General features: G+C 35.1%; 1 pseudogene across 1 annotated transcript; it reads right to left on the bottom strand.

Moving 5' to 3' along the window:
* Positions 1-15,637: 15,637 nt before the first annotated feature.
* LOC143587756 (putative LRR receptor-like serine/threonine-protein kinase At1g56140) lies at positions 15,638-20,529 on the bottom strand (annotated as a pseudogene). The gene is made up of 22 exons (XR_013144963.1): positions 20,342-20,529; positions 20,164-20,235; positions 20,018-20,089; positions 19,866-19,937; positions 19,717-19,788; positions 19,555-19,626; positions 19,396-19,467; positions 19,237-19,308; positions 19,092-19,157; positions 18,934-19,005; positions 18,759-18,830; positions 18,613-18,678; positions 18,429-18,494; positions 18,277-18,321; positions 18,135-18,199; positions 17,469-18,035; positions 17,232-17,399; positions 17,023-17,141; positions 16,740-16,950; positions 16,424-16,655; positions 16,191-16,341; positions 15,638-16,107 (listed from the first exon to the last, which is right to left on the bottom strand). The product of XR_013144963.1 is annotated as a putative LRR receptor-like serine/threonine-protein kinase At1g56140 (transcript).
* Between the last annotated feature and the right edge of the window lie 3,236 nt (positions 20,530-23,765).

Here is a 23,765-nt window from a genome sequence, read left to right as displayed (position 1 = left end):
CATATATCAACCTATTAAACTAAGATGAACATTATAAGTTAATCCTTATATTTACATTAGTCTATTTTTCTCTAAGGTTAAGCTCTTGAGTGTGTATATATCCATCTTGTTTAATTTATAATTAAAGATGATTCTCATGTTCTTAATGTCGGATTTCAGGGTCATAATCAATTCTGCGCTCTCGAACTTCCAAAGGCCAAGGCAGACAAAGTGTTCACACCTATGGTCAAGGGTTTAAGACAATCACCTGTTGCATATGCTATATCTGCCGACCCAGCTGTTTACTACAAGTGGGTGTTAGATTTCTGGGCATTTGCAAGCCTGCTGATGACGCTTTATTTTTTACTATAAAGGTGGCAGGGAGGGAACTGACCATCACTAAAGGAGATATAAGAAGAGTGTTGAAGATAAAAGATGAGCCGAACTACATGTATGAGAAGGGTGACAGGACTAAATTGGAAGATTTTGTTGCACAGATGGCATATGATACGGAGTGGAAGAGCCTCGAGAAGAAACACCTCACACCATATTGGAGGTTTCTCTTCCACATAGTCACTCATTGTTTTGCAGATATACGTGGGGGCTATGATAGCATGAGGGTAGATTGGGTAAGGATCATGTACGCCTTGACCACTCGAGAGAAGTTCAACTACTCAAGGAGAATTTTCTTATGCATGTTCGCCAATGCAAAGAACGACTCGAGGTGGCTCATGTATCCAAGGTTCGTGCAGCTGCTGATTGATGATTTGATGCCCGAAGTACCCAGGCCTCCCCGCAAGGAAGCCAAAGACAAGAAGTCCATTCCCGAGCCCTATCATGTAAATGAAATCAAATTGTCGATATTTGGTGTGTTGTTGAACACCAAAAGGAAGGGATACCAATATGAGGGTCCAAGACCAGGTCCTAAATTTGGTTTATTTGAGGAGACCGAGTCTGCGGGGGGCCAAGATGTTGAAAGTGGAGAGATTGGGGATTCTGATGCTGAGATTGAAGCCATTTCTAGTGATGAACCTGCTGAGGGCAGAACAAAGGCAAAGCATGACTTGAAAAGGAAGGCTACTGACAAGCCTTCTGTTAGTAGCGCTTCGGGCAAGGAGAAGGTAGTTGTTGAGGAAGAAGAGGAAGATCAACCGCCCCTAAAGCGTCTGAGGAAGCTTGGAGACTCTAAGAAGGCTCCAAAGCTTGTTGTCAAGCTTCCCTCTCAAGGTAAAACCTTTGTCCCTCCTGTAGTTACCAAAGAGACCCAAGCCCAAGTTCTCAAAGACTTAGACGTAGCCAAAATCCAAATCCCAACATATAGGAAACCCAAATCCAGAAAGAAATCCAAAAGTCAAGAAAACCAAAACCCTACTCCATAACTCACCAGATTCATCACCCGAACCCTTACCATTGGACCAACCTATTTCAACATTCCTACCACCAATGCCGACCTCACCACCACAATCACAGCCATCCCAACCCACAACTCCAGCCAAACAACTAACCTAAACCGAACCCGAACCTTCCCAAACCACAACACCACCCACACAACCAACCACCGAACCCACAACCTCCTCAATATTCACATCATCTATATTTAGCTCACCCATAAAAACCACAAGCCTATGGAGCCAAACTATTATATCCTCACCACCTGCCAAACAACCAACACCACCCACCACTACAACTTCACCAATCCTTACCTAATCCATCACCCTACCTTTGCAAGCAACCTCACCATCCATAGTGTCCATCACACCACCATCCACTATCATTTCACCCAAACCCATTGCCCGAGGAAAGTCTTTGACACCTCCAGTGTATGCCAATCCTATCCTAGATAGGATCGTTGCACTGGAAGTTTCAAACGCAAAAAGGGTAGAACGAGAGATTGGGCTTCTTCGCTTTATCAAGGAGATGAAACAGAAGGAGGTTGCAGATGAGAAGGAGAAGGGAGAGTTGAAAGCTAGGGTACAGGTTCTGGAGGAGGAGAAGGCGGTGAACGAAGCTCAATTGGAAAATCAAAGATTGCTAATCAACACGCTTCACACCAAAGTCCAGAATCAACAATTATTGTTGAACAACGAAGCTTCTCAAAACGCTAATCTGAGGGCAAAACACTCCAGGCTTGTTGACAGAATGGCCACACTTGAAAGGAACTTACCAAGTGCAAGCGCTCTCAGAACAAGTCTTAATAAGAAGATCGAGGATGCGACGAGAAAGTGGGATGTTGAATGTGAGGCTACAAGCTCCAGGGTCTCAACTTTAGAGAATCAGCTAGCATCATTGGCCTCCCTCGATACCCTGACAGCTGAGAATGCAACACTGCGAACCGAGATTGAGGCCATTCAAGCCAAAGTTATGGAGCATGATCGTTTGCATGAGCTTCAAGTAAAAACAAATGAAGATTTGGTGAATAAGTATCAAGCCACCTCCAATGCGTTTGTTGGGTTGGAAGACCGGCTTGATGCTGTGTTCGGGAGCTGGAGAAGGTCAGGAGGGACTTCTCATATTGGTGGTGAGCAACTTACTGCGGGACCAAGTATGTCCTTGCGAGGAGCACAGGTTGTTAGACCTGAGGATGAGGCAACTGTTGGTCGTTTGGTACAACAGGGTGGCCAGTATGGTGGTAATGAAGGTGAGAAGGAAGATGAAGGTGAGGAAGATGATGATGATGGTGAAGACGATGAGGACAACAACGTACATGACAGCTTTGATGATAATGATGATGATGGTGATGGTGATGAAGGTGGAAACAGAGGAGATGGAGGGGCAGGGGCAGTAGGAGGTGGAGGTGGAGTTAACACTCAATCACCTCCACACACTCAACAAGATATTCAAGACCCTGCTGCTCACGACTCGGCCGGCAAAGTCAGGCACAACAACTCGGAGATAGACAATATGTATAAAGATTTGTTTCCTGATGATTTTGCAGGTGTTATGGATGATTTTATTGAAGCAGGGAAGAACTTGAAGCAACTCATTGAACAGAATACGGAAGAGGCAGTAAAAGAAGACTATCTCAACTACTCGCCAAATCCAGACACTCCACCAGCTTAAGCTTCTGATGCTCCTGCAACAGATCCAGCCAATCCAGCTGCCGACTTGACACACGAACCGCCAAAGAAGTAGAGAAAGACGCACATAGTGTCAAGTCGTGCGTGTGCCCGCGTGCTCAACTACCCTTATCATGACGATTCTATGATTGTTTATGCGAAGTATGATAAGGAGAACAGTGTTTGGGCCATCAGAAGATATAGCGGAGACCTGATCTACCTCAACAACCACGAGCTAAAGTCGTTGCCAGAGCTAGATCTACGCTATCTATCAAAATCTCTGGGACGTGGTGAGTATGACGACACACTCAAAGGATGGGTCACCACCCACCTTTATCGTCAATCTGAGGTGGATTACAAAGACTTTGAAGTGAATAAGGGTTGCCAGTTCAAGAACCCACGAGAGATCGACCCAACTACCGGAGAGCTGCGAACCATGTGGAGATACAAGGCGCCTAAAGACTGTCATGAGATTTATCACGGCGAGCCTTATCTTCCCAATACTCTCCGAGATTTTATTGGCTGGGAGTTTGATAATAAAACAGGTGAGGCCGTCATCCACTGCTGTGATATGTACGAGATTCGAGTGTTTGATGAGCATGAGCTAATGGGATTCCACATTGAAGATGTGAAGAAGCTCTACAACTTACCGCTTGGGACCGTCAAGGACATTGGTCGTCAAAATACAGACCGGATAGTTGAAGCCTTCAACAAGGTCGTCCATAGACTTGTTGAACTTCCACTATCCGAGGACGAATGCTTAGTCTACGACACCGACGGGTTTCAATACTAAAGACTATAGGGAGATTGTTAGACCCATTTTGTTTATGTTAGTCTTTTGTATTGTATTTATTTCTCTTGGACTTTAATAGTTCATTTTGTATGTAATGGCCCAAGGGAAAAACATGTAATGAAGCCCATTGGGCATTTTGGAAATGAAAACAATCTCTCATGCATGCTCCTCTATAAATAGGGAGCATGCCATGAGAAGAATAACCCTTTTGCAAAATTATCTACACACATACACTTTCCCTCTCTAACTTTCTCTCGTCTCTCTCTCTCACTACACCCGAACATAATACTCAAGATCCGAGACCTCTTGGCTACTTAGTGTGATTTCCGCTAGCAGTAAGTTCGGTTGATCCAAGAACGTTGTTAGATCCACCCGTCAAGGGACCTATAGTGCTCTCACGTCTCTTAGATTTCCAAAGATACTCGCTTTTCTACAAAAGTTCCCCAACACAAGATTGTTTGTATAACTTGAAATTCCATCCATATAGATGATATAGATAATCCTTAATCGTTCTCCATCTTCTTTCGTTAGTCCATTTAATTTTGCCAAATCTCCCCACATGTTGTGCTCACTTATGCGTATAACCCCAGTCGTTCTTTACGGTTATGTAAAGATCGATCAAAAGCATCCACCAACTTCAGTCGGGAATCAGTGAGTTTTAAATAAAAGTACAAAAATGAAAAACCATTCCATAATTTCACTTAACTTAATTTAGTCTTGATTAACATAGCATGAAATTTTGATACATCTACAAGATCATCAAGTATTCAAGTGTTTCAAGAAATGCAATACAATCGTCATATGACATTATATATTTTGTATTATTAAGGACATTTCTAACACCACTTTCTTCCATTACTTGAACATGCAGATTATTGAAATAATTTTCTAGGTTAGGTAATCAGCCTTCTGTAGTTCATGATAATTAATTAGAAGATTTTCTTCAACGAATATATTGTTTCCCTCTAAAACAATTTGTTTTCTCTTCCATGATGCAAAAGAATCTTCAAACATATAAGATAAATAACACATAGCTAGTCCTTCTAATATGATCTTGGTCATTGATTGTCAAACTTATTTCTCCTACCCCTCTAATAAAAAGAAATTTGTTTTCATCACTTTGAGTTAATTTCTACACCGAACGAGGGTTTCATATGATAAAAATGTGATCGTAACCTGAAAAATGGCGTTTGTATTTAAAAATCACATGCCATATACATATTTGATCAGCCGCTCAATATATATATCGGATTGTCCAAGTGTTTAATTTGATGGTGCCGACATCCATTATTTCTTGGTTAAGAGTCGTGGCTTCATCACGTTCTTTCATTCGACATTCTGCAATTGCGAGTTTCTGGCCTTTTGCGTAGAATTTGTATTGAACCGAATCCGGTATTCGCTCTGATACCACTCTATTGGATTATCAGAACACAATAAAGTGCTTATCAAGTGATTAATAAAAAGAAAGGTTTCAACAATGTAATGACTCGATAGAACTTGGTTTCTATATTGATTACCTTGTACTTCATTTATATGCATATATGCAACAATGGTTATGTAACTGTAATTGTAGTTACATGATAACCAATTAACCATCGCAACGTTTACAAGGCAAAGCTAACCACGGTAACCGCTTACCGGTCATGATAACCTAGCTAGTTAATACATTAGATATTCAGTCACATAACATAAGTTTAAATTACAAACGACAGGATTATCATGTATCATTGTCAAATATAGTTTTACCATTGCTTTGAGGTATTATACTTAATATGCATTAAAGATAAAGATTCTGCAAAATATCGCTTCGATCTACCACCAACAACATATAATAATAGCATTAGAAAACTATAATATCTTGCAGCACAACACTAAACATATATTTCCACAATTCCATATTCGGCAGAAAAGAAAAACACACACACACACATTGGGGGTAGGAGAAGGGGGGCTTTATTAATTACTGCCATTAATCTTGTACGCACTACTCGATCCAAATTCATTTCTTTTTGTTGTGCTGACCGCGCCCTTGAGCTTCATCGGTTTTGTAGTTCGGCAGGGGAACTTTGCCTGCCTCTATAGCATTCACATCATCAACAAGCTTTTGGTAGTGAGCCTTCACACCTTCCACAGTCTTACCAACGATTTTAGCAATCTTTTGAAACCGATCAGGGTCGTTATTGTATGTAACTAACGACTTCTCAAACAACTTGTTTTGCTCCCATGTCCAGTTAGAACTTGACGCCATTTAGAGAAACTTGTTAAAAATGAGCAAATATGTTTGACACCAATGTGTGAGTTTGCCTTTATTTATACTAAAAAATGAGCAATAAAGGGTCAGTCACGAGGCCAAGGTTTGGTTCATATTAATGGTGCATGATTGATCAATGGTATTCAACAAATTTATTTGTAACGGTTTAAGTGGATGTTGGATTCTTCCGAAAAAGCAGTGGAAAAGGTCTTGTGAGTTGCTAGGTTTAAGGGAAAGGAAAAAGGTTGGGTGGCTGAGTCAACCGGAAGCTAGGGTAAAAACAAGGATTGCTTACAGTGGGCTTCAAACTCTTATTTGGCAAAAATGAGGTTGTATCAGTGCTACCATTGGCTCTAATTTGCCACATAGTCACGAGAAACAACTTTTGAAAAAACAAGAATATATAATATTTTTGTACATGGAAATATATATGATGCTAACATGCATTATTTTAAATAATTATCATTCTTACTATAAATTTATTTATTGTTTTTTACTGATATCCTTACTTGAATATATAATTATATGTGAAGGAGGAAAAGAAAAGTTGAAGGGGCAAACTAAAATATTTTTGTTCAAGAGTATAGCCCATATACGAAATGAATAAGAATTTTTTTTGGAACTAAATATTTATTCCGTCAAGAAAATTGAGTAGTGGCGTTGGCTACTCGGCCTCAACGTATATGCCAGATCCACCCTTGACTCTATCCCAATTTTGTACCGAGTACTGGTATTATATCAAACTGCTACCGATCAAGCATAATCGATACCGGTACATGCATTCGTTTTTCATGTTTTTGGTATAAGTATCATTTCGTTTCAGTAGTTTGAATGGTAACGATCGCTACCGAACAAATAAAATCGGTACAACATCTAGTTTAAACTTCCAATTCTTTCGGTATCAAACTTTTTGATACGGTAAAGTGGTGTGCTCCCAAATCAAGTGGCTGTAGATTAATTAGATCCTCTAGAGTGCAGATTTAGTGATTTAAGGAGCATAATAGGTATAGAGAGAGTGTTTGTGTTCGCCGTTAAAAATAAAATAAATCAATTAATGAAATAAAAAGATCCACCTTCGTTTATACGTACATTTTTCACATTTGTTGCTTTTTTCTTTATTGTACTAAGATATACTTATCACGATTGTGTACTCACAAAATGGAGTTGACTAGATCGACCAATAATTCGTAAGAGTTCCAAATTAATCGTAAAAAAAAAGAAAAAAAAGATATGCTTATCATGTCCATATACACATTAAACTAGTTTACTTATCGTAAATATATCAATTTGTGACATCGGAATTTCTCATGCTTCACATTACACTTTTCTATTTAAAGTATACTACTTTAAAATTTAAAACAAATGTTAAGGAGTTATTTTTGCTTTTAAAAACGTCGTTACCGGTTGGTCGGTTGTTTCTTATGATTTGAAATACTAAAAGAATCGGCTATAATTTTTGATTTTTCTTTATATCCATAAATTTTTAAAGCCTTTATATAGAACGAAACTAGCGAGATTTAGTGAAAGGACAAAATTCAGCTGCATAACTTGGAGAGGATTTTTAATCCATTTTGGCCAACTAACAATTAATTTACTATCTCTATTGCTAATCTACTAATACGTTTAATAAAGAATAATTTCGAAAATAAGATCATACGTTCATCTCCCGAGAAGAAACCACGCCTTTTTGGAATCTTCAAATATCCCATTTGATAATGTCAAGAATTGGTTTTCTCTTCTTTCCGGTTATTGATGTAAAGCCGGCTCAAGCTTTTTGAAGGCCTAAAGCAAACAGCAAAATTGGGACGCTTTTCTAATTTTCTTTTTATCAACATTATAAAATCATTATATTACGTGAAGTGAAACTTACCAAAAAAACCATTGTATGTTTCTAGGAACATCTAAGTTTTAACTAGAATGGTTGTTGGCCTTCTCCTCGTTTCTTAAGAGTTGTTCAACCCGTAAGATGTTTAAAATAATTAAACATGATACATGTAAGCCTGATATAAATTTAGAAACAATAGCCTAAAATTAGAGAAACCTAGTGATGATAATATTGGTTATGCGCTATTGTTGAAATACCTATTTACATATTGTTGCATAGAATAACTAACTCCAGATTACTCCACCCAATACAAATAACTAAAAAGAGTTTATCTAGGCATACAAGGACATAAAAAAATGTCTATGAACAAAATTTTAATGACTAAAAAAACTTATATCATAACAAAAATAGAGTACATAATAGCACATCTATCTCGCATACAACGTAATATGTATCACATGCCATATATGAAAAAAAACTCACCAGCAAAAGGAAGAATATACGAAGATAATGGAGCTAGGAGAGATTCGTATCATGTGATTACATTTGAATCACTATGAAAAATCAGCATTAGAGTAATCAAGAATTAACATTAAAAAAAGTGTGGAAGAACAAACCTAAAATCAAATCTCGAACAAGAAGCATATTGATGATAACTGATCTCCGTAGCCTATTGTTTAATTTTCCAAATTCGTCGATTGATTTCCCGAGTAGTTCCGATCGTTAGATGTTGTATTCATCAGCAACAACAAAACAAAAACCCTAGGCCTTATTATTTGGAAGGCCTCAAGCCCTTGTATGGGTTCATTACACTATTGGGCCGGCACTGTACCGATAACATGTCAAGCCAAATCAAGGTTCTCGAAGCAGAAAGGCCTTGAATAGAAGTCAAATCAGGCCACTTACAAACGACGCTCCACACTCTAAATGCAGTCCCACATGCACCAAACAAATGATCAAAAGACTCATCCGAGTGAGAACAAATAGGACGAGAACTGAATGAACTTCTATTCCCCTGTTCGCTAAACTTGTACGAGTAGGAAGACGATTAGAATATATCCTCCACCTGAATATATTAACGTCTTTATCAACACCAAATGTTTGCACCGTAAAGCAACCCCCTCCCCCATTTGGTAGCATCATAAAATTGATATGCTTTTGAATATTTCTAAAAGAGAAAGAGTCAATATATATTATTTCCATTGCTATATGCCAAAAGTAAACATATATGCACATGATGCATCAACCATGAGTCCACAATCAAGACGACCGACGCATGCCCCTAGCCAGCATATCTTGTCATAAAACATGGGTAAAAATAGTGGACATATTCACTCAATGTGCCATAGCATGGCGTTGGTTGGCACGACCAAGCCTTGAGTGAGGTGATCAGTCCGAACAGTACTACTCAATAATGTCCATCGGTTATGTCCAAAGGTTAACTGGCTGTGTATATTAAGGGACTTTAAGGGTGACAAATAAGTTTCAGGTGTCAACATTAGAGGTTATACAATGCACAACATATAAGCATGCAAGTATGTTTTGTAATTCCAAATAAACAAACATATTTCTCCTCCGAAAAATGGTTTGAAAACAGTAAAAGTGGGGCTATGAACTCATCTGATGGCGTTGATAGTTATCCTACACAAAGTTGCAAGTAAGTTGAGAAGGCCGTCGTACACGAATGCTACAACACATGCATCACGTATAATGACTAGTTTTAATTAACCGGTAAGCATGGTTTTAAGTTGTGACAGTTTGATAATTGTTTATAGTACCAACTTAAGTCATTAAGGGTAACATACGGTTTCTACATTAATTATTAGTCTATTAAGGTCTAATAAGCAAACCTTTTAGGGTTAAATAAATTTTGCGAATAAGAATTTCAAGTCACAATCTGGGTTGTATTCATGAATTTTAATAACTAACCAAATTATTGAACTTAGTTATGAAATTTTTGGACAACGGCTCACATGTTTTAGGTTTCAGAAAATATTTTTATTTTATTTTTCCAGTGTAAGATAATTTATTAAAAATTGAGGAACATTGATAGATCGTAACAACCGTTTTTTAGCGACAGTCTACGCCAAAAATCATTAAAAATTGTACATTTGGGTGATCATGCAAGACCAGTTGGAAATTTTTCTAAACTCGTAATATAACATTAGAAAAAAATGAATCAAGTGCTTAACATATTGTGACTGAGTTACGACTTCGAGAAAAACAGCTCAGTGAACTAGCCCTGAAGTTAGTCTTGACATATATTTTGGTAAGACCAGTTTGACTGACCTAAACTTAACGAAAAGTTATGCAACTTAGTTATCTGAAAACTAGAATCTCAATGCATGAGTTTAGACTAAAAAAAAAATTAAATTGACAAAAGTTTCATCAATTTATGGTTGAATGATGTAACATTCGTTACTTTTCAAACTTGAAAACCCGATTCATTTTAATTTTTTTACTTAGTTTTGTTTATATATATATATATATATATATATATATATATATATATGGGTGAGTTCTAGTGAAAACTCCTCTTAAAGAGAAAACTTAAAAACTCCTAAAAACTTCTAAAAAACTATTTTTAACTTTTTAAAAAAAAATTTTTTGAAGTTTCTTTTTTTTCCATTATTCTTATATGTTGTTATTGGTTCAAAAAAAAACTTGTTGGTAACCTCGTCGGTATAGTGCGCATGTGTAATAGTGTGCTTTGCATATATGTAAAAGTGTTTGTATTGCATAGAATACAACACTATTGCACATATTTGATACACACTATTGTATATATGTAATATAAGACTAATACACACATAGAATACACATTAGTACGTATGTGTAATACAACATTAACGCACATGTGCATCACATCGATTTTTATTTTATTATTATTTTTTTTCTATATAATACAACACTACTACACATATACAATACACAAATATTGAATATATGCAATAAAACACTATTAAAATCAAAAATACATAGTAATACACATGTGTAATACAACGGTATCGCACAGTAATACGTATGTGCATTACAGCGGTTTTTTTTTTATTTTTTTTATATTTTTTGAGTGAAATATAAGAAAATATAAGAATAATGGCTAAAACAGAATTTTGAAAATATTTTTTTATTTTTAATAAAAAATAATTCTTTAGGAGTTTTTTAGTTTTCTCTCTAAAGGTGAGTTTTCTCTTGATCCTCTCCCTATATATATAGAAGGGATGGTTTAGGAAAGAAATGAGATTACTGCGAGAAATGCGAGAAATGAATATGGACCACTAGTTTTATTTTAGGTTTTAAATGCTTAAAGATAAATGAGGAAGTATTAATGCACGATCTCTCTTCAATTAATATAACTAATCAAATTATTATAATTGGAAAATATTAAGAATTTATTTATTTATATAACTTATTTTTTGTCTCTTGATTTTTTATCCTACTCCCCCCCATATATAGAATTTGGTTCATTTCAGAAGTGTTTCTTAATGCGACAAGTGTGAGAAGAGATTATAACCAATAACATGATTTCTTTTTTGATTTCTAGTTATTTAAATACAATGGTATGTTAGTAAAATATAAAATTTTTTGTTTTGTAACTCATACTTGTTAATGGTTTAATTAATGATAAGTTACTAGCAAATGATAAGTTGTTGTTGTTATTATTATTATTATTATCATTTATTTTATCTAAAATTTGAATAATTAAAATCCATTTGATCTAAAATCATTTTATTCTAACACATGGCTAATTAATTTTTTTTTGTTTGATCTCTACTGTGAAGTGTTTCTTACTTTTTGTTTGATTTTGATCAACTAATACTTTTTGTTTGATTTTGATCAACTAATAACTAATGTAGTGTATCTTATGTAATGCAGATAAAATTACGTAATCTAGTGTATGCCCACTTTCAAATGTTGTGTAGTCATAGCTAATGTTGTGTAGTCATATCATATATAGTTTTGGAAAAACTAATGTAATGTAGGCTTACTTTCAAATCTTGTGTAGTCATAACTAATGTTGTGTAGATATATCAAATGTACTGTAGGCAAAACTAATGTAGTGCAGGCACAGTTTTCAAGTGTTACATAGTCATAACTATGTGGTGTAGACATATCATATATAGTGTAAGCAAAACTGATGTAATGTAGGCTCACTTTCAAATATTGTCTAGGCAAAACTAATGTAGCGTATGCACACTTTCAAGTGTTGTATAGTTATAACTAATGTAGTGTAGTGTAAGCATACTTTCAAATGTTATGTAGTCATAACTAATGTATTTTAGACACATCCAATGTAGTGTAGGGACACTTTTAAATTTGTGTTGTCATAACTAATGTAGTGTAGAAATATTTAATGTAGTGTAGGTAAAACTAATGCCATGTAGTAACTTAAGACAAGTTGATATATGTTTTTATGTATCATGTATATATATTAAACCAATATATATTAGAAACTAAATTATTTTATTATGAAATATAATGAAAGAATTTAGCCTTGGATATTATTAATCAATATACTATCAAAATTATTTTGAACTCGAAAGAAAATATTACCCAATTAGATGAACTGAAAAAAATTGTTTTCAAATAATTAAGATTGTGAAAGAAAAAAAATTGTGGTTGAGAGTTTCTAGCTAATGAAATACCAAAAGAAAATTTAGAGTAAAATAGGAGATGACCATTAATGATATACATTTCATATTAAATGTCTACACTTGGATGGCCAAATTACGCTTTCTCATTAATAATCTTGGAATTTTTCTTTAATATTTATTACAAGTTTGCCACTTTTATTATAAACCATTGATTAACATATTGAATGGATTTCTTACACTTCTTGCTATAATATTATTTCTCACATGATCCATCCCTTATATAGGAATAGATTCATATATATATATATATATATATATATATATATATATATATATATATATATATATATATATATACTAGTTTTAGTACCCGTGTCACACACGGGATAATTCAAATTATAAAATTACAAGTAAAACAAATATTGCATAGTGTATATAAAAAAATGTATTGCATCTATGCTTGTATTTATACTATGTGTACATAATTGATTTTATTTATATCACAAAATGATTTTTTTTAATTAACTTAATAAAAAAATGCACGTGTAAAAACATACCTGAAAATGCTTCTTTCCATTAAAAATTTCATTCTCAGTGTTATATATGTATATTTGAAAGAATTTTGGTTATGAACCAATTTCCGAAATAAGTCTTCTCATACGATAATAGTTCTAACCACTCAACCAAACTACAGAATAAGTGTTACATTTATTGATATATTTATCAATTTACCACCTATCGAAAAAAATGAGAACATTAAATTGTAATAACGGATGTTCTTCAAAAACTATATTTTTCTTAGCTACACCATGAAAAAGATTTTGATAAGTTTAGGGGACTTCTTGAATTTGTCATAATGGCAACACAAAAAATAACATGTTAACTAATTCAATTTTGTGAATATTTTGTTTCACTTGAGCATAGTTTTGCATGACATGCTTCCCATACAACGTTCTGATCACCATTGAAGGAAAAGTTAATGCTGAATGAAATATTTCAAATTTGATAAAAGTTAGAAGCATTGATAGTCATGGGGTGGCATGCCAAAAGTGTTCGCATTTTTTTTAAAATTTTAATAGTCGGGGAAAAATAGTCAATTTGCCAAATCCTGAACATTTTGATTATTTTCAAAAATGCCCTTGAAAATAAATTTGAAACCCGAATCATGTTTAAAATTTTAACTTTCATCTATTTGACATTTTCAAGTCAACACTTTTAACCCATAAGAAATTTGACGATAAATCTATTTGCATTGTCAAACTTTTAAAAATACTCAAATTTCCCATTTTTGACCCATAACAAATTTTGACCTAGATGCAGTTAACTTGTACCAAACAATATATTTACCAACTTTTGACCCATAAAAATCAAATTTAAGTACCACAAAACCCGAAACAATCATTGATAAAAAAACTAATAAATAAATATGATAAACTTTGTTGTGTCTGGAAGTGATTTGTATATACTATCCTTACATTTTAACATATATATAGTGTACTAAATTAACCGAAAAATAGATGGATAGATTTAAAGCATATATTTATAATTTATAAATTTATATGAGAATTTACAATAATAATAATAATAATAACAGATAAATGCATTGATTTTAAAAAATGCATCGAATTTTAAGCATATATTTATAATTTACTGATTAAATAAACTGCTTTCTAAAATGAAAGCATATTTGGGTTTTGTTTTGTTTTTTTTTACAATCTTCTACGATATATATAGTATAATATGTTAATGATAACATATGAAATTATATTTTTTTCAATCTTTGATAAACATGGTTTGTTTTTAATTTTGGATTTCACAAAATATTTTGGAATATATAGTAAAATAATATGTTAATATTTATTTTTATAAAAAAAGTATAGATATAATATAAATAGAGTGTAAAAGAAAAGTGAATAATTATTGATTTATTACATATATTAGGGTCAATTAAGATTTTAGTTTTGGAGGGAAAAGAATTATGAGAATAAACCAAAAGCTGACAAATGTCCATTATTATTTTACTTTATTAGAATAGGTGTGTATATATATATATATATATATATACTAGCTTCAGAACCCATGTGATACACGAGGTGCTTGAAAGAGATACAATTAAGCTATAAAAGTTAAATGATTAAATTTAAAAAAATAAACCTATATTACTTTTATCAAATTAAATGGTTTTATAAGTTCAAATTACATTTTTAATGGAATATTCATACGGATACTTGGTGTATTCTCAATCAATTTCTTCAAAATCACAAAAAGATGCATCTAGTAATTTTATAAGTTATTATATTTGCTAATGAAATAACAATTTATAATAAAAGATAATAAAATTTTTCATTATGAATGACATAAAAAAAAGATAATATAAAAAATTAGCTTGAATAAAACACACTTTTGTATAACAGTTTCCTCGGCCAAGGGTGTGGCTTGCACACCTCTTAGGTCGGCCCTAGCTAATCGATTGGCTAAACAAACCACATGGTTCATGGTTCAACGGTTAATGGGTCAAGCTGGAATAGTGGGATTACCCACGTTTAAATCTGTTGCTTTTATGTTATTTGTTTTATGGTTTGTTAGAGTAAAATAGTTGGTCAAATGGTTGTTTGTTTTACCAGTTCTATAGGAGTAGTGGCTAGGTCTTATGAAGTGTTTTCCTTGTTTCCGTTAGATGTTACAGAGTCTTGTAGGCTATAAAGCCAAGTCTTTCTGTTTTAGTAAACACACAGAATACTCTTTCTTCATTCTTTTTGCAATATTACTTTTACCTTCACATAATAATTTCGTCCACAAGTCTGTGTGTAAACCTTGGGGCCTGAACCAGCAAATAGGAGTGGCGTGATCATCAGTAGCAGTTGCAAATCGGAAGGATCCGATTCTAGAAAATTATAAATTCAAAAAAGTTCATTAGAACAGCTTAACCTTTTCGATTCACCAACCGATAGATCGGTTTGTTTGTCGGCCTACGGCCCAAACAAACAAGAAGCGCGATCACAACATAAAACCAACCTAACAGGTACAAACTTAGAACTAAACATAAATGATCCATAAAGAATATTTTAATGTTCAAAAGCCTAAATAAGCGAAATAAACGAAATATAATATAATCTAGCTGATGAGCAGCCGACTAATGATTTAACAGGTGACATATTACAGGCTCTATTTATATCAAAATACGAGCAGGTCTAACTATTTACTCAAAACACACAGAGTCACAGATAACATGACCATCATCTACCTTCACCAATGATATCATGAAGAACCAGCCCGGTAGCATTACTAGATGACAGTGGTGAAGCCGTTGATTGACTAGTACTTGGCACTGAATCAGTACCTGAAGATGGAACCACACTTTTAAAGGTTGTAGCATCTGTGAAATTAAAACCAGTCAAGTACTCGGGCCGAGTAATAACACCACTTGCTTCTATGTCTCCTGAAATCATTGCCACCACACGTGACATTGATGGTCGTTGCATTGGTGACGTTTGGGTGCATAAAAGACCCACTCTTATTACACGTTTTATTTCATTCTCATCAAAGTCTGACGATAATTCTTCGTCTACCAGCTCAAGTTCCTTATTAGCTTCATGCAGGTTCCATGCCTAGAATTATTAACATAAGTATTTAAAAACAAAAAAATTAAAAATACAACCATGAGCAACCATTAATAAAGAAGCATACATACCCATTCAAGTAGATATATTTTCTCATATTCAAAAGTTGAATCGGAATTTGGTCTTCCGCTTATTATCTCCAGAGCTACAACTCCAAAGCCAAACACATCAGCCTTTTCTGTAAGGTGTCCACGCATTGCATACTCTGGTGCCAGATATCCACTACATCAAAGTCAATCATTAATACCTTATTATTACTAATATCACAAGCTCAATAACATTAAATAATAGATGCTCATCTTACATAGTGCCGGCAACACGAGTACTCATGTGTGTTTTCTTGTCATCATAAAGTTTAGCCAAACCAAAATATGAGATCTTGGGGTTAAGGTCAGAATCAAGTAAGACATTGCTTGCTTTAACATCTCGGTGTACAACACGTATGCGAGATTCTTCATGTAGATATGAAAGACCACGTGCTATCCCAAGGCATATTTCAAAACGTGTGGCCCAACTAAGCGATAACTTTTTTTCTCCTGCATATATTATTTTATGGTTTTAGACACCACATTTGATTTCAAAATTTGTATCTATGAAGTTTTTAATGAGATAATTTTAACCAAATAATGCTTGATCAAGACTGTTGTTCTCAAGATACTCATAAACAAGAAGTCGTTTTTCTCCATCGATGCAGCATCCGTATAGTTTCACAAGGTTACGATGTTGAACTGCAGATATTGTTGCAATTTCAGCAATAAACTGACTCTTGCCCTGATGGGAAGCTACGGAGAGTTGTTTAACAGCTATTACTCTTCCGTCCTCAAGGGTTCCCTGTTACAACCCAAAAGTTTTTGAGTGGTAAGTTTGCTTCAAATATTGGTTTTCATCAACAATATTAGCTACCTTGTAAACAGGTCCAAAGCCTCCTTCACCAAGCTTATTTGCAGGACTAAAATCATCGGTTGCATTTCTCAGGTCTCCATAAGTAAAGGTATATGGTTTGGCGTCAATTCCCAAAAACTCTGCAACATAAAATGAACATGCTTGATCAAGATTAAAAAGCAGTAAGCACTTTTAATATATGGAATAATATGAAGATCCAGAAAGGACACCTTCATAAGGGTTAGGCGCATCCTGCTTTTTCCTCCGCTGGCGAAAAATATACAATGCTAATAATGACAGAAAGCTTACAACTACAATAGGAACCACAATGCCTACAATCAAACTGGTTCTATTTTTCTTTGTGGAAGGGGGTGTGTTACTCACGGTGGGAGTGAAGTCTGTACAAGCATAGGTAATAAGTAAAAGGTAGCAGTTGTCAAGTAACTAGATTAAAGAATGGATTTTACTTGGGGTGACGCTGATTGCTGAGATAAGAGGTCCAAAAGTCCCTTGGGTAGGTACACAGCAAGTCCCTTTTCCAGACCAGAACAAATGTATATCAAGATAGTTATTTGAAACCTGAACTGTCGCTTGCCTTGAAACGGGACGGAAGGAGGCCCCCCCTGCGCCCCTTTTTATATCAAAATCTTCAAGCACGCGGCTTCCCTGCAGATAAATGTCAAAGACGCGCCTTCCAGTACTTCTCCAAGTGCGACCGTCTTCAATCTCTAGTTCCGCAAACTGGAGGGTGACAGTTTAGATACCGTTTTCAAGTCCTAAACCATAGTATCTTAATGAACCAGCAGAGAGACGCGCCGTCTGGAAAAGCTCTGAATCTAAAGTGTTTGTGAACTGTCGTGAACTGGAGACTGTATATCTTGGATTGTCCCTTTGACCAACATTGCTGACTCCCCACCGCCTTTCAGAAGTCACGTAATATGTTGATGCTCCAAGAGTTTCATTTCCTTGCTCATGAAGTATTCGGTCAGAGGATGTGATTGGTGGACCACCACAATTGATCCCAAAGCTACTATCTGTAAACCAACATAAACATATATACAAATATTAGACATGGTTTATATATACATTATACATATATATAGATGAATTAGAGACTTTATGTTCTTGCTTACATCTTGGGGACCCACGATCACAAGGGAAATTCCTTTGGAGACAATTCAAACCTGAAGGTAACCCACTGGAGACATAACACATCACATTTCAAAGATTTATAGAAATAATAGGCACAGCTAATTACAAATAAAGTTCAGTTACCTGTTTCTTGAACTTTCTAATGTGAAGTTGTTCACCACTAGGTTACTGTAAATATTAAAAACACGATATAAGCTCAACACGCAGTTGTTCACTATTATGCTTTGTCACGTTTAATAACAAGTCAAAAGCAATACTGAAAACAACGAACATACAGTTGTAGATTTGCCTCATTCACCCAAGAAGGAAGTGTCCCAGATAGTTCATTGTATGACACATCACTACATGAAGGATAATATACACGAATTTATGAAAAAAAAAATTTATTTAGCCTTAATCTACTAGAAGCCTAAATCCAAGAAACCTGTATCATTTCTATAACACACAGAATTTACTTACATATTGTGAAGAGTTGCACTCTTTACATCGGGAAGGGTACCATTTAAGCTATTGTTTCCTAGAAACCTGAGAATTATAGCATTTACGTTTATAGTTGGTATGCAAAATTGTAATTTTAATAGGAGAATAAGTGTGTGCAATATTACAAGAAAGAGAGTTGACTCAAATTGAACAGATCTCTTGGAATTTGCCCAGTCAACCTGTTGAAACTCAAATCCCTGAAAAGAAAACACCTAACTTAGTAGATGATATAAGGCCAAATAAAAATAACATTTTTTAATACTTATATATTCATGCGAAATGTATAGATACTTCACTCACAGTCGTGACAAGTTTTGATGTTCTCCTATAAAAGACGGAATAGATCCAGAAATTCTGTTATTTCTCAAACTTCTGCAAGGCATTATACATGCGTATCATTATAAATTATCTTCGGCATTTCAAAGGTAGACTTGAGAAAGATCAACAAAAGTTCTCACAGAACAGTTAAGGACTACAAATCCGTGATAAAATCCAGAGTTCCATTAGATAAACCGCTTATCCTCCTGTAACATTACAGAACAATATTTTAACCACTTTTAATTACAAGATCAAAACACGTTTAAAAAGTAATAAAAGACTTACAGTTCCTGCAAACAGGTCAGTCTAGAAAATGAAGGCGGTATTGAACCTTCAAAAGAGTTCCCCTCAAACCTCCTATAGAAACATCAACCATGTAAATAATTATGTAGCTTGATTTCATACTCATGCACCTTGAATATGTCCTAAAGGAGAAAAACTTACAATGTTTGTAACTGCCTCCAGTTCCCTATAAAGTCGGGTATTCTCCCTGTGAACGCATTGTCAGAAGCCCATCTGTTACCCCAAAAAAGTAAACTTCCGTAAACAAATATGCAAATCATACACTCATACGTAAATCAATAAACTTACAAATGTTCTTACACTGTGACCAAACTCGTTAAATTAGCAAATGTCGAAGGAATTCCACCACCAACTCCAGCACTATCAATGTAACTGATAAAATGAATATGATACTAGATGAATATCAAGGTTCAACTCGAGAAAACTAAAAACTAAGAAACTTAATATTTAAAATGTTGTTACAGCTGTTGTAATCTTTGCAAGTTTCCAAGCTCGGACGGCAGGGAACCATTAAAATTATTAGTGCCAAATGCCCTGCAACATAAAAAGTTACTTTAACCAGTAAACAAATTGCTGCATGATTGTAACATAAAGTAGAGAGAAAAATATACAGAGATCTAAGGTCAGTAAGGCGTCCTAGCTCCGGTGGAACCTCGCCTGATAATGCATTGATGCCAATAGTCCTAAAGCAAATTCAAATTAATTATAAACAAACTTCATAAGTCGAAAATGATCATAGAGTTTAAAGTATCTATCGGCTTACATCCATTGCATCCGAGTTAAATTTCCAACAGAAGGTGACAAAGGGCCTGTCAAGTAGTTTTGTGCCAAATTTCTGTACCAAATTATACTTGAAATTATTACATTATTGCAAGCTTAAATCATAACTAATGAACTCAAAGTACATACAGATTGGTAAGATAAACCAAAGTCCATAGTCCTTCTGGAACTGGGCCCACAGCATCCATTGCATAAACTTTACTGATAGATGATGCAATGAATAAGTATTGTATAAGTAACAATTCTTTATTTTCTTTTACCGACTAAATGTTACACTCTACAAAGAATGAAAGAGAAACTTGCTTACAGTCGAGTGATGTGGCAAGTAGCATTGGGGAAAGTACAATCACATTTGATGGCGGGATTGTAGGCGTTGGAATCGAAGTCGGTGGAGTCGATGGCAGCGCCGCTGCATGGTTCTCCACTTATGTTCCACCCCATCCGCGTTATTGAGCTTTCTGGTATTCCCCACCCACTGAGCAATTCATTTATGACTCGCACCGCAAAAATATTGTCACACCCTCAAAATCCACTAACGGAGTTTTACCATCAGAGGGTGTGAACTAACAGGATCGGAATCATCAGTTATAATCAAACCATAAAAACGTTTAAATGAAAATAAGCGCGGAAGCGTAAAACCATAGAAACAATGTTACGTCACGCATGACGATTTAAAACCAAGGATAACAGTTAAAAGTAAGTTTGCATAGTTAAAAGTTTATCAAGCAATGCATGTTCCTAAACCGCGCGCCCGCCTCGGCTACCTGAGAATAACATACTAAAAGTGTCAACACAAGGTTGGTGAGTTCACAAGTTATATAGAAATAAATCGTACAGCGTTTGCGTTCAGCGTTACAGCGTTACAGCGTTTTGCGTTACAGCGTTACAGCGTTTTGCGTTACAGATAGTGTTATGTCAAATTATATATCGATAGGTAGCTAGTCTATACAACAAGTATTACTAAGTGTTCGACACCGAAGCTGACTCGTTTAGTAAGTGCCTTGTCACCAGGTCCTCCAGACCATGGTACGTGTTAGCCAAAATTACACCCGCTCGACCTCCAGTCGAGTTTAGCGTTGGGTGGGGTTTGTCAAACCCAGAAGTACTACTCAACAGTGACTCGCTATTCAAAATATTAACCGGTTCGATGTGTAGGACTTCAAATGTTTCGTTTGCCACTTAGCCTTTACAAGTGATATATAATTTATAACAAAATCTTAAATGCGTTGTGGAGTATGTTATCTCCCCCAAGTGAAAAGCGTTTGAAAACAGTTTAAAGAGGGGAAAGTGAAACTCACTGTTTGCGAAGAATTTCCCAAAATAAATCACCAAGATGCGCGTCACCGAAAAACTCTCTCTAACGTTCTAAAACAAAAAGAGATTTTTCTAAGTGTCGGAATATTATCGAGTCTCTAGACCCGGCACATAATACCTATGCACATAACATGTTTCGTGTTTCGTTTGTGAATCGTGTGTGACTTTAACAAGTGTTTTTGTGACACATTACATGTGTAAGCAATCATATACGTGCCATGTATTCATAACGTACATTACTAGCAATTATTCCCCGTAAGGGCATTTTGGTCAAATCATGGCAATCAATTAGCAATTATTCCCCGCAAGGGTATTTTGGTCAAAACATAACAATTATATAACAAGTATCATGTTTCATGCATTTTTACACAACTCAGCAGCTAGTTTCACCGAGACAGAAATCCTACTAGAAAGATTGTACTATTTCACCGATCATAGCATCTCAATTAATTTACCAAAAATCATCACAGAAACACATATGTCTTAGGTTTCCAGAACATATTTTATTACATTTTTATTCCTCATAGTTTTCTCACAATCATCAAATCATTACAGCAAACTCATAACAGTCAAATTTATGCGCAACAGAATGTTATTTGCAATTCCCGTTAAACGAAAAATCCAATAAATGCAAGACCACTTGGGTTAGGTTCCTAACTCAATAAGTCAACTTCCAGAAATGGAACCAACCCAATTGGTCTCGTAGTTCATGAGATATAACATTTACAACACAACCTAACAGCAGGTCTAACAGCTCAGCTTTGCATAATGTTTTTGTAAATCCATAAAAGTTAACCTTTACTTGTCCAAAAATTACAAGTTTGGACTTTATGAAAACTAGACTCAACAAAGTACCCTGTAGTGTTAACAACCTCAACCAATTTCCACATTAACATTTATTTACAGTCGTCTAAACATAACTTACAATCTGTCCAGTGCCAGTTTGACCTTTAATCACAATTAAATCGTTTGACCAACCAAAACACCTCCAAACTTGGCGTGGTTGGACTTTCTGAAAACTAGACTCAGAGTACTACCTTTTTGACTCATAATTTGCTCAGTTTGCTTTTATACACAACAAGTTACACATCATTCAATCTTAACAATCACTACTGTCAAAAACTCAGCAAGCTTAAACAATCATCTAACATGCATCCTAAGCATACAACATAACCCAAAACATGTAATACACATAATTAATCATAGAAAATCAATAGCAACCCTCTAGGGTTTACAAACAATCAACGATTCATCAATCTATCACCGTTCAAAATCACATATGATCCTCAATATCAACAACCAATACATAATCAATCATAGGAACACTTAATATGATATTCAATAGTTAGGGTTTCATATTTATACTTTAAAACGTAGAAATAAACCAAGGGAAACGTGAGAGGTGCTTAGAAACGAGTGTAGGATGCTTCAATTATGAAAACCAAGATCAAACAAGGGTGGTATGGTGGTGGTGAGTGGCTGCCGATCGCAAGGAGAGGGAGAGAGAGGCTGCCGCGATCGGGGTTAGGGAGAAAGAAAAGAAAAGGTATTTTAGGGTTTTGGTTTAGTATTATTTATAAACATAATATGTTACATTCAAGTCCCTCAACTTCTAAGTATTACTTACTAGCCTAAATCAACTAGTTTGCATCTTGAGTTAGCGTTTTATACTATGTTATCACATAACACGTAAGTCTAACACATAATTATCACATAATTATTGTTTTGACGTTTTTCGTTTATTCATCAATCGTTTGCGTCAACTCGTTTGCGTTTCGGTGCAAATCCCGAAAGACTACACATGTAGCAAGTGTTAAGCGTCATTTAAACCCTAGTTTAAATGTAATGAAGTGTGCGTTATAGATTCAATGATCTTAAGTTTGAATTGACGGAGTTGAGTTAACGGAGTTAACCTGAAATTGACGATTGTCACATCATTCCCATGTTAAAGAATTTTCGTCCCGAAAATTTGAGTCAAGTCGTGATGAGTGTCTGAAAAAGTAAGAAGAAAAATTTTCAGTTTGTCATATCATCCCCTAGTAGAAAGAAATTTCGTCCCGAAATTTAATTCATACCTCCGGTGATGTCTGACGGTTTGCCGGGTTTCGCGGTTTTCTGTGTTTGGTTAGCCCTTCAAAAAGGTGAGAATACTTTTTCATCATTTGATCCTCGCGTTCCCACGTGAACTCCGGTCCACGTCTCGAGTTCCAACGAACCTTAACGATTGGAATTTTGCTGTGCTTGAGCGTTTTGGTTTCCCAATCCAAAACCTCGACTGGTTCCTCAATGAAACGTAACTGTTCATCAACTTGCAGTTCCTCCAAAGGGACTACTTGGGTTTCATCAGATAGGCATTTCTTCAAATTGGACACGTGGAACACATTGTGTACGCCACCGAGTTCCGTTGGTAGGTCCAG

This window comes from Bidens hawaiensis, unplaced genomic scaffold (assembly GCF_021521415.1).
Source record: "Bidens hawaiensis isolate Kalapana, Puna unplaced genomic scaffold, B.hawaiensis_p1.1 tig00035861_1, whole genome shotgun sequence".
NCBI classification, from domain to species: Eukaryota; Viridiplantae; Streptophyta; class Magnoliopsida; order Asterales; family Asteraceae; genus Bidens; species Bidens hawaiensis.
This window is presented reverse-complemented; position numbering and strand designations above follow the sequence as displayed.